General features: G+C 53.2%; 1 long non-coding RNA gene across 2 annotated transcripts in view; it reads right to left on the bottom strand.

Annotated features, from left to right (window-relative positions):
- Positions 1-305: 305 nt before the first annotated feature.
- The window catches only part of LOC114486516 (uncharacterized), a 23687-nt gene continuing 6688 nt past the window's right edge, over positions 306-17304 (bottom strand). For both annotated transcript variants that reach the window (XR_008617709.1, XR_008617708.1), the window contains 2 exons: positions 3640-3721; positions 306-743 (listed from right to left, as the gene is read on the bottom strand). This is a non-coding gene — a long non-coding RNA (uncharacterized lncRNA). The remainder of the gene's footprint in view (positions 744-3639; positions 3722-17304) is intronic.

The following is a 17304-nucleotide window of genomic DNA, read 5'->3' as shown; positions in this document are numbered from 1 at the left end:
TGGTAATGCTGGGCTCACATGAGAAGAGAGGAGGCTGCTCATAGAGAAACTGGCCCTGACCAAACGGGAATGCCTGCGCTTCCCGGGCATTCTGAGGTTGGCTTTCCAACCTGGGAGAAGCAAGCCGTGGATGCAGATCCGGGCACAGGTCAACTATGGAGGTCCAACCAGGGATGCAGTTTCCCTTGTTCCAGGGAATGGTTTGATTTGGATGGGGGGGTGGGGAGAGGGCAAGCTCTGAGGCCAAGTTCTTGGGCCTCCCCGAGGCCATGCCAGTCTCCTGGATTATCAACTGGTAGGAGGTTTGCTCCGGGAGGACAGACACGTGGGTCGGTGCAGGGGGCTGCGGGTCAAGGGGTAATGGAAGGATGGGGACCTACGTGCCACCTCAGGAAAGCAGTTTCTGAGGGGGTCAGAGGACGAGCTGGAGTTGAGGGCAGAGGAGGAAGAAGACAGCCTCGAGACCCTATCGCCCCCGGGGGCTGTGAGAGCTGGCGTGTTCCCGGGCCTGGTAGGGAAGGAGACGCGGAAAACGCAGGGCCTCTGCCTGGGAAACCCCGTTCCTCTCCTCCCCGTCCCCCTTGGGGAGGACTTACCTGAAGAAGCCTTTGCAGCCTTCGCAGGTCATAGCGTTGAAATGGAAGCCGGTGGCTCGGTCTCCGCACACACCGCAGATCCGGGGCACGTTTCGGTCGAAGTCGCCGGTGTCAGGTAAGGAAGCGCCGGCTGCCATCGCCTCCATCCTTGCAAGGACAGCAGGCAGGGGTGAGACAGCGCCAGGGCCGGCTGGCGGCCCTTCCGCCAGGAGCTCAGCAAAGCTGGGCAGCTCCCCGGGGCCCAGGCTGGAGCAGGATTCTTTGGTGCCCTCCCTTCGTGGCTCTCGGTCCCCAGCTCACCCTCCTGACACTCTGCTGGCCACAGGCAGAAGGCGGGCTCCTAACCCAGTTCGGAGCAAATCTGTGGAGGGGCGCTGCAGTGATGCTCACAGCATGGCCTGGAACCAAGGTGCCAGGGAGCAGAGGCTGCGCCTGCTGCCTACAGGCTGGGCTACTTTGGGTGAGACGTTCAGCCTCTCTGCACCCCACTGTCCTCACTGAGGAATGTGTTTTTCTTCACCGGGTGTGAGGAAGGATTATGCGAATGAACATCCGCACGCCACTGGTCTCAGCTCCTCCTCAGCAGTGGACCTGCCGCAGGTCAGAGGCCTCTCTTGCCTAGTGTCCCCTCCAGGAGGGACGAGGGCCCTCCAACAGCCTCCAACGCAGAGGGGAACCCTCAGCCCCTCTTTCCTTCAGGGCGAGGGGAAGAGGATAGACTACACGCCCAAATCAGACCCTGTCGTGCCAGCTCCTCGCCTCCCTGCAGCTCAGGATGGACGGGACTTGTGCCCCTGCGGTCCTGGTACCAAATTCATCAGTCTTTTTCTCTCTCTTTGTTTTCAATATAAATTCAACACACTGTTCTGAACGGCCTTCTGAGTAACGTGAGTCATATACAGTGAACTAACTTTGTTTTCAGAGATGGCTTTTATAAATAGGCATTATCTAGAGATGGATTTCACACTTGAAGAAAGGGGGGAAAGAGATAGAGGGAACAAAATATATAGCTTTGGGAGATCCTTCTCGGGAAGCTGCTGACAGGTCTTCCCTTGGGCAAACTGGGGCCTTGGCTTCACCTGCTGCCTCTGATCCCCCACTGCTGTCAGCTCAGAGCTGCTTCTGGGGTCCCTCCTGCCTCCCTGGAATGGTTTCAGACCCTGCTGCCTCCCAGTTTTATCGGAGTCCTCACATGGGTCGTTACAGGTTTAAGTGCCTTGACTCCAGGGCAGGAGGGTCCCTCAGGACAGAAGAAAAACAAGGGAGAAAGCCAGTGGTGAGGGGACAAGCGCCCTACCCCCTCCTACCCTGGTGCCACGTCCTCCCACTGAGGTGAGAGAGGTAGCTTCCGGGGGCCCTTGGGAAGCTCCAGGCTTCTTTCCAACGGCTAGGCTCTCAATCTGAGCTGAGGTTTGACACGTCAATGCCTGGTAGGGTCTTCTTTCAGTCCATCTTCATGTCACCCCGATGAGGCAAAAGTACTATTATTATCACTTGTTTTACAAATGAGGCCCAGAGAAGCCCAAACATTGAGGTTTTCTAGCAACTATACTTACAAAGTGCACAAAGCGAATACTTCATTTTACGAAAAAGAGAAATCTCACCAAGGGCTTCAAGCCAAACAAAGGAAGCTGGACAGATAAGGACAGGTATCGTCAGTCCTGCAGGGGCAGAGGGGCCCTGATCACAGACAGCTGTATTGGATTCCCTAACTTTCTCTTTCAGCTCTTCTTTTCCTGGGAACTTTAAAGTAATAATAGTGACCCTGTTGCCCATCCCTATCACAGCTAGGTTGATACTTGTTAAACAATAATGTTTATATATATACACATGCAGAGACAGAGAGAGAAACACTTAAGAAAAAAAAAAAGAACAAAGGAATGATTAACAGAAACTTTTGAGGGAGTAAGATTGGGGAGGGCATGCAGAAGCATTATGCAGCAGTCACATTCCATTTCTCTGAGTGGTAGGTGTACAGTGGCTTATTATTCTTATTACTACTACTAAAACTCTATTTTCTGTTTTATATGCTACATAAAACATTGCATAACTGTAAAACAACTAAAGATAAAAGAGAGTGCCTTTGGGTCTGTCAACACTGTCCCTATAGCCCCTATTAAGTCCAGGCTGACTCCAGGCTCCTGGAGTGTCACCCACATCCCAGAAGTGGGCAGGGATCCCAGAGGCCCAATACCATTGTGGGACAAGAAGAGAAACTGTCTAGGATGCTTGCGGCTTGACCCCAGGTCAGCTGAGATGATGCAATTCCCAGTCATCGTGATGTTGCTACAGAGTCTGTGTCATCCAGCGACCAAACATCCGGTGGATTTGGTGGAAAAAAGAGAAATTAAATGTGAGGGTGGAAGGAAATCAGTCAGATCGGTCCAACAAGTATTCGGCATCATCTGGGCTCACTGGAGATGTGAGGATGCAAGAGAATTGAAACAACGCGACACCACAGCCGGGCAACTGCGCCTTCCTGCAACAGAGTGATGGCAGGAAGGCTCCTGGCCCGGGGGGGGTGGGACCCCAGGCACTGGGTTAGGCCTGACAGAAGGCTGGACCCGGCAGCCAGAGGCCCAGAGTGAACAGGACAATTTCAGGTGAGCTGAGAGACAACTCAGCCCTGCTTGGGGGTATGCGCTGCTACCAAGAAGCCAGGGCCCAGGACCAGAGTCCAGAGGTGGAGAAGAGTCCCAGGCACATATGGCCTGAGAACTGACAGTGCCAGGAGTGACAGGCAGAGACCGTGGAGGGCAGGAAAGAGAAAAGGAGTTGGGAGCTGGATAGGAACCCTCACCATGCTGGATGGGCCCCTGGGGTCCTGGCCTGGGCATCTGTAAGCCCCTCCCTCTGAGGCCTCACCCCGATCAGCCTGGCTCCAGGTCTCGGCCGTGGGCTGCTGAGGACTCTGCTGACACAGGACTGGACCGACCCACGTTTGCCAAGGGCAAAGGGAGTTATCTCCTCTTCCCCTGCCCGCCTCCCCTCGCCCCCGGATAACGGAAAGCCAGGAGGTTGTGGCTGAGGAGGAAACACCCACCTGAAGGAGCAGGAGGGAAGGGAAGTTGAGGGCAGAGGTGCCCTTCTGTGAGGGCTCACAGACGCTTTCAACCAAAAGGACTCTGAAATGAAAAGGGGGAAGCACTTTACAGCTCAGCACTGACCTCACCGCTAGAGAGCTCATCAAGCAGGATGAGAGGCTCTTTCCAGGGGCTTTAGTCCCCAGATCAGGGACTGAAAACTTGACGGAAGTGATCTGTTGGGGGCAGACATGTGGTGTCATCACTGGCAGGGCTGAAGGGGCAGGAGCCCAGCCGGCAGCCAGGAACGGCCCTCCCTTGAGGCCGGGGTTGGGGGGGGCAGCAAGAGCAGCAGGAAGGAGTGAGAGGTGGCATCCAGCACATGGGCAAATGGAAAGGGCTGCAGAGAGTGTCTTCCAAGGGAGCTCGACTGCTCCTGCGGCCCCACCCCCGGGTTTTAGGGATGCTCGGAGAGGCGGAGCCAGAGGGGGGCCTGGCAGGCTGCTGAGGGCGGGAAGGAGACCGGAGCGCGGGCGATGGCAGAGGCCACTCGGGAGCTGGGGATGGTGCAGGTTAGCCCTGGCCTCTTGGGATAGCTTCAAAGACAGGTGTCTGGGATCTGCTGTCTGTGGAGACTGGGTGTAGGCGGAACAGGTGCTGCAGGGGTTAAATACAGCAACGCACTGCTTTCAAACAGGATGTTTCCTGCCACTTTTAGCTCTTCCCCAGACATGCTCAACACCTCCGGCCTCGGCAAAGGCTGAAGGCGGGCTGACTCCAGCGTCCAGACTCTGGGTCTTAGTGGCGTGATGGATCACCAAGGTGGGGCTCGTGGAATTTCACCCTTCACACTTCCACCCACACTCAGTGCTACTTGCCCACCCAGACAGACAAACACACACACACTTCCTCCCTTCGTTGACGCCAATAGGAAGTGGCTGGGGAGATAATAGATATGCAGGTGCCTGACCCCCAACCCTGGCAAAGGCCTTTCAGGCAAACCCCATGTGGGGAAGTTTCAGACCCCCAGCTTTTTTTTCACTGCCTCCTAGTGGCCCGACTAGGCAGAGAAGGGGAGAGCCCAAGGGGCCTCTAAGACCCGGGCCCAGTCCTAAGACTGCCAGCCCACTGACCCATCTACCACCCCCTCAGGCACTGCCCACCCCCAAGGAACAACTGAGGAAAGTGTCAGTGGACCCTACTGAGATGACCTGAACATGGCTGGCCCACTCCCAAGGACCGTGGGGGGAGGAGGGGTACCTGGCAGGGCACAGACATGTGGCCACTTCCTCCAAGCCAGGCTCTCCTCTGCTGTACTGCCCAAGGCCCCCCGGCCAACCGGGCTCTTCTGGGTTCTACCCCATGGCCTTAGCAATTTCCCAGACTCCCTGCTTGCTCCTCAGGAAGGCTGAGGTTAGGACCAAATGGGTACAGAAAGGACCACTGCTTTCCTGCTCTCAGCCCCTAAGATATTTAAAAGTCAGACCTGAGATCCAGGTAGACTGACAGCCCTGAGCTTAAAGAGAAAGTGTTTGAGTATCTACTCTATGCCACCCGGGATCTCATGTAACCTCCGAACAGTGCTGTGAGATGAGGAGCAGACTCATTTTACAGATGGCAAAAGCAAACTCCAGGTAGGGCACTTTGAGAGACTTGCCCGGGGGCCCACGGCCAGGCCAGTGGTGGTGCCAGGGACCAAACGAGGACAGGCTGGCTGCCTGCAATGGCCAAGGGCTGCCCTTGCCTCCCGCCAACTCAACCCATCCCAGCGATAATCACCAGCACAGGTGCTAATACTCACGCCGGGCCCTGCTTCAAGATCTTCCTGTACCCTCACTCATTTAATCCTCACGACAACCTCGCGGGCGGGTACTGTTGTTACCCCTATTTTAGGCATGGGGAAACTGAGGCACAGAGATGATTGCCTTTGGAGGCCAGATCTGAACCGAGGCAGCTGAGCCCCGAGTCTCTGCTCTACTTTTCCTAAGGGAGATAACTCAGTCATTTCCTCACCCTTGTGCCCTGGACATCCTTCACTTCCACTAAGTCAGGGAGGAGCAGACAGGGCACTCCCCAGGTCATGACGGAAGAACGTCGTGGCACTTTTCCTTCCAAGGCTCCCAAAGCAGCCAGGATCTCTCTTCTGCCAGCCAACCCCTCTTACCTGGGAAAACCCCATTCAAAAGATGGGCCTCTCCTCCCCATGCAACTTTGCACTACTGGGGGGTCCTTTTAGGAAAGATTGTCCTAGATTTAGCCTGTAGGTCCCAGTGCATGGAAAGTGGGGCAAAGACACAGGGCGAAAAAAAAACAAGTGGAAAAACCCCCAGCTTAATACCACCCACTTTGCCACATCATACACCCCCCACCCACAATTCATGTTCTGAGTGTAAGAGCATCCCACTGCCTTTGCTGGGGCTGTCCCCAGAGCCAACCCCTCCTGCCCTGCTTTAGAAATACCCAAACCCCTAGTATGGATCCTCGGAGAAGCAGAGGGGTAGCAGCTCAGCTCTGCAGAAAACCCCTGGCTTCCATTCCTCCAGGGTCAGCATCCCACATCAAAACCCCTGCCTGAGCCTGACCCCAGGCCTGACCTTGCTTTAGCAAGAAATGAGGAGGTAATGCGTTTCCTTCCAGTCATCAAAACCACAACCACTGCCTCTCCCACACGTCTGCCCGGCAGCTCACACAACAGACACCCCAGCTTCCAGTGGCTTCTGCTGTATGGGCATCCCCAGGCAGATTCTCACCTAGGACAGTCTTGTAGGGTGGGGACTGCAGGGTGTCCTGCAGAGACCCCTGACAAGACAAGGATCGAAGTGTACTACAGGGCTCGGTTTAACTCTGCTGCATTCACTAGAACCTCTTCAGAGTCCTGAGGGCAGTAAAGCTGTGACTCTAGGAGGACCAAGCGGCAGACAGAGGTCTGACTTCTAAGGTCTTTTCTAGCTCTGAAAGTATGCAACTCCAAGGCTGAATTCCCATCATAATGAGGCCTTAAGACCATTCAGGAAGTGAAATTCCTTCACTGAGCGCTCTCCCCAACCCTCCCAGTAACAGGTGAGGCCCACTCACCCTCAGATGCTAAGGGGCAGGAAGGGCGGGAGTGATGTGGCCCCTTTGGGTCCTGTGGGGACGGGGAGCCCAGGATAGGGGCCTCCCTCAGCAGGGTTGGGACTGGACTGATCAAAACGGGCTTTCTAATTGTTGACATTAGCTCAAAGCTCCCTCTCCTTCTAGAAAGAATGCAAAGCTAAGTGATTTCCCAGCAGAGGGGGAGAAAATTCCTCTTCTTCCTAAAATTGGCGCACACAGAATCAACCACACGCTGGGCTCTCTCTGGAGCGGATGGGCCTGTGCGCACGCCAGCCACAAGTGCACATGTGCTTATGTGTGCACACCCTTTTCTTGTTGTTTTCATTTCATCATCCTTGCAACTCTGCCCATAGAGTGCTGAACGCTGTATGACCTACCCAACTTCTTACTCGCTGTCTCTTTATTCTAGTATAGCTTAGGCACAGCAGTATCATGGCCGGTTGAGGTGATGCCTTTTCTTCCTTCTTCACCATCCCCAACATAAGCCCACATTCTTCCTCCGGAAAAGTCTCAGCATTACTTCCCAGAAGAAGCTGAGCGGGGGTAGAGTGGAAATGAGGGCAAGGAAAGATGAAAGTGTACTGTAGAGTTAGAACTTGGCCCAATTCTTTCTTCCCCCACTGTCTCCCCAGTTCCTCCACACACACACACACACACACACACACACACACACATTTTAAACGTGGCTGAGAACATTTGGAAATTATTTTCCGAAGACTACAATTTCCAAAGTAAAACCCAGTGGATACCAGTCATCTCAGAATATCTCCAGATTGGAAGGAAACTCAACACCACCTACTCCAACCATCTTAAATCGCTTCTATAATATTCTAGCCAGTTTTCTAGCCCGGACTTAAATATCTTTTCTGTTGGAGAACTATCTCCCATGGTAATCCATACTCTTTGGATGGCTCTATGCTTAGAAAGTTCTTCATTATGCACAGATGAAATAGCCCCTACAGTTTTCAACCGCTGGTCCTAGACCAGCTCTCCGCAGCCATCTAAGATGAATCTACTAGGCCATTTCCACGGTGTCTCTGGAGGAGGGGTTGGTAGGGCCACCATGTGGTACTACCACACACATTAGAAAAAGAAGTACACTCCTCATCTGCTGGGACATCATCATGAAAAGATAGAAAAAAATCTACAAAGTTTATGATGCGAGTGAGGTTTCGGAGAGAAGCACAGGAAGCTAGGCTGGCTACATTTAATTTTGATTTAGACCTCATAAACGTCCCAGGTACGATCATGATTCCCACAAGGGCAGTGAATAAGGTGGTGAGTGCAGACAGCATCTGCCTCCTTGGCTTCACCTGGAGAGAAGCTTCCAGCCCAAGAAAAGGACCCTGTGGAAGCGTGTGAGTAGCTGCATAAGTTCTGCCAAGGCAGCCTGTCGCCTCTGTCTTAGGCTCTGTTGTTTCCAGGGGAGGCTGGCCCCCAGCACTGCAGCTCTAAGAACACGCCTGAGGTGGACCAAGCTGTTTAACGACTGACTGAAGGATGGGAAATTAAGTGGCTGATGATCCAGCAGTTTCAGGAATAACTTTAGCCCCGAAGGCGCTTCTTAATTAATTTTGGGGGAAAATACCTCGCCTTTGAGAACCTGCTAAAGGTCAAGAACTGACACCCCATACGGTGTCACGGGTTAGCAGGTCACTCCAGAGAAGCCATGCTACAGACTCCCGCTCTACCGGCCATTCATCAAGGCTCTTTCTTAGCAGACGGTCCTGTCACTCTTGGGAGCACTGGTGGCTTCTTGGAGCTGAGCAGACCCCAGAGGCAGGAACCCACGAAGCTCTAGGCAGTGGGACAGCAGATACGTAGCTTACTTAGATATATTTCCACTTCTTATCAACAGCAATTATTCCTGCAAGCTGCCTTTTTCCAGTGGAAACTCAGCCCTCAGCTTTGTCAACAAGATTTCTGGGTTGATTACTGTTCTCCAGGTAACAGGCGGGCCATGCCCTGTCCCTGCCGGAAAGCGTGGGCAGCAACAGTGGCCGGTGAAGCATAGGAAACCGGCCCATTCGTAGCTGCAGCCCAATCTCTCTGGTTTTACAGCAGAAGAAACTGAGGCCACCAGAGGGGAAGTGAGTTGTCAAAGGCCACACAAGGAGGGAGGATGCTTCTCCAACCACACCCTGGCCAGGTCCCAAGACCTCTTATCACCAGCCCGAGCATCTTCCCGGGGGAACAGAGTGAGGTGGGAGAGAAACAGGCCACGGAAGGGGGCATGAATTTCATTCTTCAGAGGAGGGGAGTTGTGGAGAGGCCACGAGGGGGCCCTGAGGCAGACTGCAGTGAGACCACCCAGCACTGACTCCATCCTTACCAGCAATATAGAAAAACAAAGTGATGGGTGAGGGGTACCCACTCGCTCCTGCCTGACCAACTCTGCTCCCACATCCGGCTTCTCTGGCCTGAAGAAATGGATGAGGACTCAAGACCGTCAGGGACTATTTTAGAGGGAGGCAGGATACACCTGGCCTGAGTGTATCTCACTCCTCTGGGTGGCTTTCCTGGGATACTAGGGTGGGAGTACTTCCCTGGGGCATCTGCCACAGGTGGAAGTTGATGGGACAAGGAGGCTCTTTGTGCAGTGACTTGGAGACCAAGGAGTAGAAACTGAGGCAGCCCCAAGGTAGAGGACCAAGAATACAGGGAGAGCAGACGTAGCCCTCCTCTGGGGACAACTGAACCCCCGGGATTGTTGGTGCAACTGATGGCTAAATGGGATTTTCCTTGATTTTCTAAAAAAAAACATGGCCCCAGGACAACAGGAGAGAGCTGTTTCTTTCTCCCAAGCGATTCCCAAGGCCAGTTTTTAGTGCCCCATGACCCTCTACCCAGCTTAAGCATCTTTCTGACTGCTGGTCCCCAGACCAAGTTCATGTAGGCCCAAGTTTACGCCTGCTGGGATCAATGCAATCTCTGAATCCCTCAGACTCTTCCTGCACTGTGGGAAAGGTTAGGCCCAGGTCCTGCCAGCTTCAAGCGAGATATTCGGGATCCTTGGCATCTGGTCCTTTGCTCACCTCCACAACCACCTCGGCCAGCCTGACACCCTTGGCTATCTGACTACTGTCCAGCTTCCCCCAGAACCCGTCCCTGTGTCCTCACCTACAAATCGGGACATGATAGTGCCCAGGTCACAGGCGGTCACGGGGACCAAGATCTCTGCGCAGCACTCAGCACAGGGCCCAGCACACTGGAGCTTTACATGTTTGCTCTCATCATTAGAGCGGTTACTGTTGTTAGTACAATTGCGGAGAGTTCAGGGCCCAGAGAGGTGCCGTGGAGGCCAGGAAGCCTGTTCTCCATCCCAGAGGCTCCACCCCAAACAAACATTGCCCGGAGAGCCACGTATCTGCTGAACTGGGAAAAAATGGACTACCCCACCCATTGGCTGTGACTCCCAAAAATCTGGCTGCTCGGGTTGGGGAGAATGGATTGTTCTAATCTCTCCCTGACAAGCAGAGAAGCTGAGCTACACATCTGGACTTTTCCTCCACAAGGAAGATGAGGCCGTGACTCCCAAGGTGCCACCGATTGCTCACTGCTTCTGATCATAGCGCGTCCTTTCCCTCTCTCAGCCCGTGAGCCTCTTTCCTACCTCCTCCGGCATCCAGGGCTTATAGGGCATCTGTTCTCCCCTTAGTGGGACCCTGCTCAGCAGCCCGGGGGCGCCCCCTGTCGATTATCAGGTCACCGGCACTTCCTCGCCCCATTCAAGAGGCCGAGTGGGGAGGTGCCCATTTACTTTAGCGGGTAGCAGCAGACACCCCCAAGCTGCTACTCAGTTCCTGTGTAGAATGATTTCCCCAATAGAGCTTTTCCGGAGCTTCCGTTTGGTCAGAATTCCAGCCATCCTGCTGTGCCGTGTAGATTTCTTGTTGGGGACCATATTGGAGGGCCAAGGAGGCCACAGCATTTCTTCTTGGCCTCACACTGTGCTGGGTATTGGTTCTGACCTCTGATGCCTTATCTATGATGGTGACCCCTGCCTGGTTTTAAGCACTGACTATGTGGCATGCTGTATACTAAGACTCAGAGACACCATGGTGAACCGCCCAGAGACCCGGCCCTCATGAAGCTTACAGTCTACTGAGGGAGACAAACAGGAATCTCCAACTCAGATCCGCACTGCAATACAGGTAGGCACAGGTGTGACGGGAGCACGTGGGAGAGCCCCTGGCCTGGTCTTGGAGAGGGAGAGAGGCTCTTTAGAGGACATCACTTCTCTGCCTCTCAACTGAGACAGAAAGGACCATAGTTTAACATGGCAGTGGTGAGAAGGGTAAAGAGGGGTCCGGGCAGGTGATACCATGTGAGCAAAGGCTATGAGGCAAAAGGGAAAGAGCATTTTGGAGGCGGAGAAACTAGCTCCATATGGCTGGAGAGAGAGAGGGGACACAAGAAAGAAATAAACCAACTGACCACACTCATTTCAGTCGGAAGTAAATTCCATTCTTTCCTCTACCGAGTGTACTTCTTCTCGTAAACACACTGAGTCTTGAATACCAGGAATTTTAAATTACTGCAATGATATTTTGCAACCAAAGCCTTTCAGACTCCATTCAGCTTCCCATTCCAACCGGAATTGACCTTGAGCTTTGTGAAGGAAGTAAAAATGGGCCTCCTTCCCGACTGCTCAAGGAGAAAGGGCCCCTCAGGTCAGGAAGGCAGTGGGCCTCTTCTACCGCCCTGGTGCACACCCCTTGTTCTCCTTTGTGGGGGGGATGCTTTACCCTGGGATTAGTCCATCAGTAATTGAGCTGGAAGGGAGAGGTAGAGGAGAGAATTCTGGAAAATCCTGCCCAGCTAAATAGGAAAACATACTTTTTGTGAGAGAAAACCCAAAGAAAGAACAAAGGGTTCAACAAGGGCAGATGGAAGTTGTGAACAATTCAGTGGCACATCACCAGTCAATCCTTATTTGATGCATCAGTCTGTCCAGGGTGGCCAGATGCGGTTGCCGGGCACAGGGAGAGCTGCCTTACCACAGAACCCAGCGGTCCCCACATTTGCGTCTACCAGTGCGCTCGGCTTACTCCTCTCTCCCAGTGAACAAGGTCACTTCCCTGTTGCCAGGAATCCCTCTAAGGGCACCAACCACACATACACGATGGTCACAAACAACTTGCGCCATGGACATGTGTGGGAAGTCCGCTGCATGTGTGGGCACACGGCCAGCCCCTACCCTGGGTCCAGATGTCCACGTTCACTGCTGGCCGATGACATGACACAAGCACAGCCTTCCCCTTAGAGCTATCTTTGAAGATAACCCTCTTGTTTCAGTGTTTCAGGCCAAACCGCTGGAGGATTCTTCCCTGGGGCCACAAAGTGGTAGGAAATAGTGGCCTTTGTCCTAACCCATGAACCCTCTCCCAACTAAACCCCCCTCCCCCAACCCTACCCATTGGCTATCTTCCTCTTCCTTGTTTTTCTTTGGTACCCAGGGGCAAAGATGGAACAGATTCGCTACACAGAGTGGCATTCAATGCTGCCTCAGGGTACCGGAGAAGCTGAGCCCAGGTCTCCAACGATCCTCTCACCGGATTGTTGTATCCGCTGAGATTTAAAAAAAGCGTGTTATAAAATTGCTATACTCCGTACCAATGTTAGTTATTAGCTTACAATTATTTCCCCAGGCATTTAAGAGGGGGAGGAGGCCTATACTCCAGAACAACAACTTCTTTCCCTCCTTGGCTGCCTGCAGCGCCCCCAGCTGCCCACCTGGACCTCCACACCAGGTAACAGAATTTCCACTCCCTTCACTCAACCCTCCTTCGGGCAGAGGCAAACATCCCTGGAGAAGGAATCTGATGGGCCAGCTCAGGGCCTGCACTCAATCAAAGGAGCTGTGAGTGAACTGCACTCCAGCTGGCTGGGCAGGCTGCACACTGTCAGCTGGAGTGGCCGCTGGTCAGGCAGCCTCATGAGCAGCGTTCTAGGGAGGAAGGCCAGTGCCTGTGGCCATCGCAGCCCCTGGGGGAAGAGGTGGTACCCCTCCACCCACCGCTTCCCCTTTGCTCCCCGACTCATCACTTTTCCCAGTACTCCTGTCCTGAGACACACTTCTGCAGCCAGGCTTTTCAGTAATCCAAGATTGAAGTTTAACAGACACAAAAATAATTCTCTTGAGTGAGCTATTTTCTGCCCAGCTCGGGGAATAATAGCTCAGGGTGACAGGCAGTCGGGGTGGGCGTGGAGAGGAGGCTGGCCACGGGCCACCCTTTGGTTTAGGGCCTTCCCCGTGCCTCACACCACACTCAACCTGGAGCGGGAATTTCAGGGAGGTGGAGACCTCAGTCACGGCTCCGGACTACCAGCTGTCCCCCCTACCCTCCCACCTGTGGATGCCAGGTGAGGAGTGAGGGCGGCAGGTACGGGAAGGCCTGGGGGAGCCAGGGGATCCCCGCACATGAGGTTTCAATCCTCCCTGGCTACGGCTCTCTTATGGAATGGAAGGGAAAGAATTAAACACTGCCACTTTACCAAGCCTCCAAGAGGGGATTCTATACCCATTTGCCTCTCTCACAGGAATGTTCTATCAGATGAGATTTGAAAAAAGTGTGTTATAAAATTGTTATACTGCATACCAATGTTAGTTATTAGTTTACAGTTATTTTCCCAGGTATTTAAGAGGGGGAGGAGGCCTATTCTCAGGCATAAAGGGGAAAGCTGTGAGAAAACATTTCGAGTATAACATGGAACGTGATCCCCTCTCTGACAGCGTGAGGTCCTCACAGCCCGGGAGAGCCCACAGTGCAGTGAGGGTTTCAGACCCGGCCTGATAAGCGTCATTCATTGCCTACCGAGCCCAATCCCCGAATGCCACTTTTTTGTGGCGGGGGGGGGCAGGGGCTAGAGACCCTTTCTTTGACTGTTAGTTTCCTTTTGATTTTTCTACATCAAACCTGTCTTCTAATATCTATAGGGAAATATCTGACTGGGAAGACACAGTAGAGGAGGAAGGAGGAAGGAAGGAAGGAGGGAGAGAGAAAGATAAGGAGGAAAGGGGAGGATTTATTTTTTATCATCAGACTGAAAGATTTCATTATTACTCTCCAGAAAGAAACACTCTGAATTGTAAAGTATTATCACGCGATGGGAGGGGTACCCACGGAGAGGAATCATTCATGCCTTTATTTTCTTTTTCTTCTTTTTTCTTTTTTGCGGTACGCGGGCCTCTCACTGTTGTGGCCTCTCCCTTTGCGGAGCACAGGCTCCGGGCGCGCAGTCTCCGCGGCCATGGCTTGGCCTCTCCCTTTGCGGAGCACAGGCTCCGGACGCGCAGTCTCAGCGGCCATGGCTCACGGGCCCAGCCGCTCCGCGGCATGTGGGATCTTCCCGGACCGGGGCACGAACCTGTGTCCCCTGCATCGGCAGGCGGACTCTCAACCACTGCGCCACCAGGGAAGCCCCATTCATGCCTTTAGTAAGGAATTCTATATACACTAGGGCTTTCCTGGTCCCCCTCCGGGTAACAGTCATCTCTTAAAGGAAAGAAACTACCAGAGGACACACAGGAGGCCTGCAGGCTAAACCTGACCATGAATGAGTTCTGTTTGTCACCCCGCTACCCATCACCACCAGTGATTATACCTTTTTTAATTGGCTGTTAATGTTTCCAAAAACTAGAGAGATTTGACTTTTGGAAAAAACCTGGATGTCCCGCTTCCTATGTTGTATAATCTGGCCACACTGTGCTGCAGTTCCAGTGGCCACCCTGCTGGCCTGAGGCGAGGCTGTCCCTCTAGACCAGGCTTGTGCCATCCCACCAGGGTTTGCGCTCACTGTTACCTACCTGGCGCTAGTTCCCGGAACAAGCCCCCAGCTTCAGCCGAGCTCTGTGATGAGGGAGACACTTGAGAGAAGAGGCTCTGGAGGCAGCCTGCCAGGGTGCCAACCCTGCCTTCCCTCCCTGCCAGAGGGGTGACCAGAACCAATGACCTGAGCTCTCTGTGCTTCCGTTCCCTCGCCTGTCAAATGAGAAAACTAACAATACCTACCTCGTTCATCTGTGAGGATTAAATGAGATAATGTATGTAAAGTGCTCAGCACAGGGCCTGGTGCGTGGCACCTGCTCAGTGTTAGCTCTTGTTATTATGCACAGTTGGTTCAATTCATCTGAGCTGCAGTCCAGATTTTTAAGGATGTTTTAGTCACACGAAGCGATTGCCCTTCAACTCTCCTTTCTAGCTTAGGGGACCCAGTCTACCTAAAAAACAACCCAATAAACATCTACTGAGCATATCCATGATGAGTTAGGTATTGTGTGGAGTGGTGACACCTCAGAGATGGGGTTCAGACCTGTTCTCAAGGGCTCACAGCACAGTGGGGGAAATGGACAACTGGACAGTCACAGCCTTGCTCCCTCCCAGTCCTGCCCAGCCACCGGGGAGCCTGGCATTCAAGGAGAAACTGGGGTGCATCTGACCCTTCTCCTGGGCTCCAAACCCTCCCAGAGCCTTCCTAAGAGACACTCAAGGGCAAATCAACTCCATTTCATTTCTAGTTTTTCAGGCTGCATATTTGAGTTCTTCCACTGCACCCAGGTTAAAATAATTCCATTTTAACCAAGCCATTCAGATCTTAGATGGCATTCATTATAATGGAATTTTACCTGAGGCAGCCCATCCCCCAGTTCTCAACATCATGGCACCCAAGACGTTGACAAGCTTGCCAAATAGGCTGGGCAGAAGTAACTTCCCTCATCTGGCAGAAGTCCGGAAATTCAGAGACTTTTGTAACAAAGAACTCTGCCCTGAAGGTGTTTTCCAGCATCATCCTGGCCAGCCTGGAACTGTCCCATTCCCCCTCCACTGGCACCACCTGCTGCCTCTTTTTCCAGCCCTCTTCAGACAGGAAGGGGTGGGGAGCTGAAGGACTGGGACGCACGGCAGGACAGGCAGTGGCAGGTGAAGAAGGACCCCTCATCGGGTCTTAGAAAGACCTGAATTTAAGTTCTGGTTCTGACTTGGGAGCTCGATGGCTTTGGGCAAGAAATTTAGCCTCTTAACTTGTTCAAACTCAGTTTCCTCTTCTGTAAAGTGGGGATAATAATATTACCTACCTCATAGGATTATTGAGAGGCATATATGAGAAGGTGCACGAAAACATTTAACCCAGTGCCTGGAACATATTAAGTTATAGTAACCTTTTGGTTTATTATGATTATCAGGTATTATATGATATGCGAGCTTCAAAAGGGTCAAAGGTTGGTACAGAGAGAGACACTGGGGCAGAGTTGGGGGTAGAAGTGGCTGAAGGATAGGTGAGGCCCTGCCACTGAGCCCAGCATGGGCCTGGTGACCAAGATAAGGCCCAGGGCAGAGGTGCTCCCCTGCCCATGGAGCTGACAGGCACAGACTAGCTGGGTAATTACGGGATTGTGGGCTGGGGTGGCCCATGCTTCTACCCTACCAGCCACATTCTTTTGTCCCGTGGGTGGCTGGGTGGGTGGGCAGCTGGCTGTTTATTTGGCTGCCAGGACACTGAGTATATCTAACACCTTTCAAACTGGTACCCTCCCCCCCCCCACCCCCGGGCAGAGTGTTCAGCTCTTGGAAGGGGAAGGGATTCTCTGTGGGCATTCACCTCCTCCTGTGGCAGCAGGTGGTGCCAGTGGAGGGGGAATGGGACAGTTCCAGACTGGCCAGGATGATGCTGGAAAACACCTTCGGGGCAGAGGTCTTTGTTCCAAAAGGCTCTGAATTTCCGGACTTCTGCCAGAGGCGGGAAGTTCCTTCTGCCCAGCCTATTTGGCACCTCCTCTGTTCTCTTCACCCCATCTTCCAGACACCCCCTGCTCTCCAACCAGACAAGTCAGAGGGTCAAAGTTCAAGGCGAGACTCTGAACAATTGGTCAGTGGAGACTACTAACTTCGGTTCACCTCACCTGGAGCCTTCAAATGATCAAGAAACCCAAGACAGACATAAATCCCATCACTGTCCCCAGCCCCGGCGCTCTGGTTAGTTAGCACATACATGATTCTGATACTTCCATGTCTTGTTCTTAAAATCAATGCTCAGGGAAAATATACATCCCTCCCAATCCATTTGGCAAAAATGCAATTCAGTGGGTATTAATTGAGCACCTGGTATGTTCTCAGCCCTGACATCAGCCTCTCGGTTGAACTGAACAGAACACCAAGTGTTGGGAAGGATGTAGAGCCACGGGATCCCTCACCCACTGTCGGTGGAAGCCCAGTGAGGAAGGGCTTCAGCTGCACCTGGGGACCCTGCAAAGGGCTCTCAGAGTCAGGCTGTGGCATCTACGGGGCCACCTGTGCACCACACATCAGACAGGGACACACATAAGCCAGAAACCAGGTCCTAAGGTTAAGAATGATACACTTATTATAGCCGAAAGAGACTTTAGAAGCTCATCTAGTACAATTTTTTCATTTTAGAAATGAAGTCTATATCAAGTGTTAAAAAGGATGGGGGGCTTCCCTGGTGGCGCAGCAGTGGTTGAGAGTCCGCCTGCCGATGCAGGGGACACAGGTTCGTGCCCCGGTCCGGGAAGATCCCACATGCCGCGGAGCGGCTGGGCCCGTGAGCCATGGCCGCTGGGCCTGCGC

Source organism: Physeter macrocephalus, chromosome 6 (genome assembly GCF_002837175.3).
Source record: "Physeter macrocephalus isolate SW-GA chromosome 6, ASM283717v5, whole genome shotgun sequence".
Classification (NCBI taxonomy): domain Eukaryota; kingdom Metazoa; phylum Chordata; class Mammalia; order Artiodactyla; family Physeteridae; genus Physeter; species Physeter macrocephalus.
Note: the sequence above shows the minus strand (reverse complement) of the source record. Positions and strands in the feature narration are given on the sequence as shown.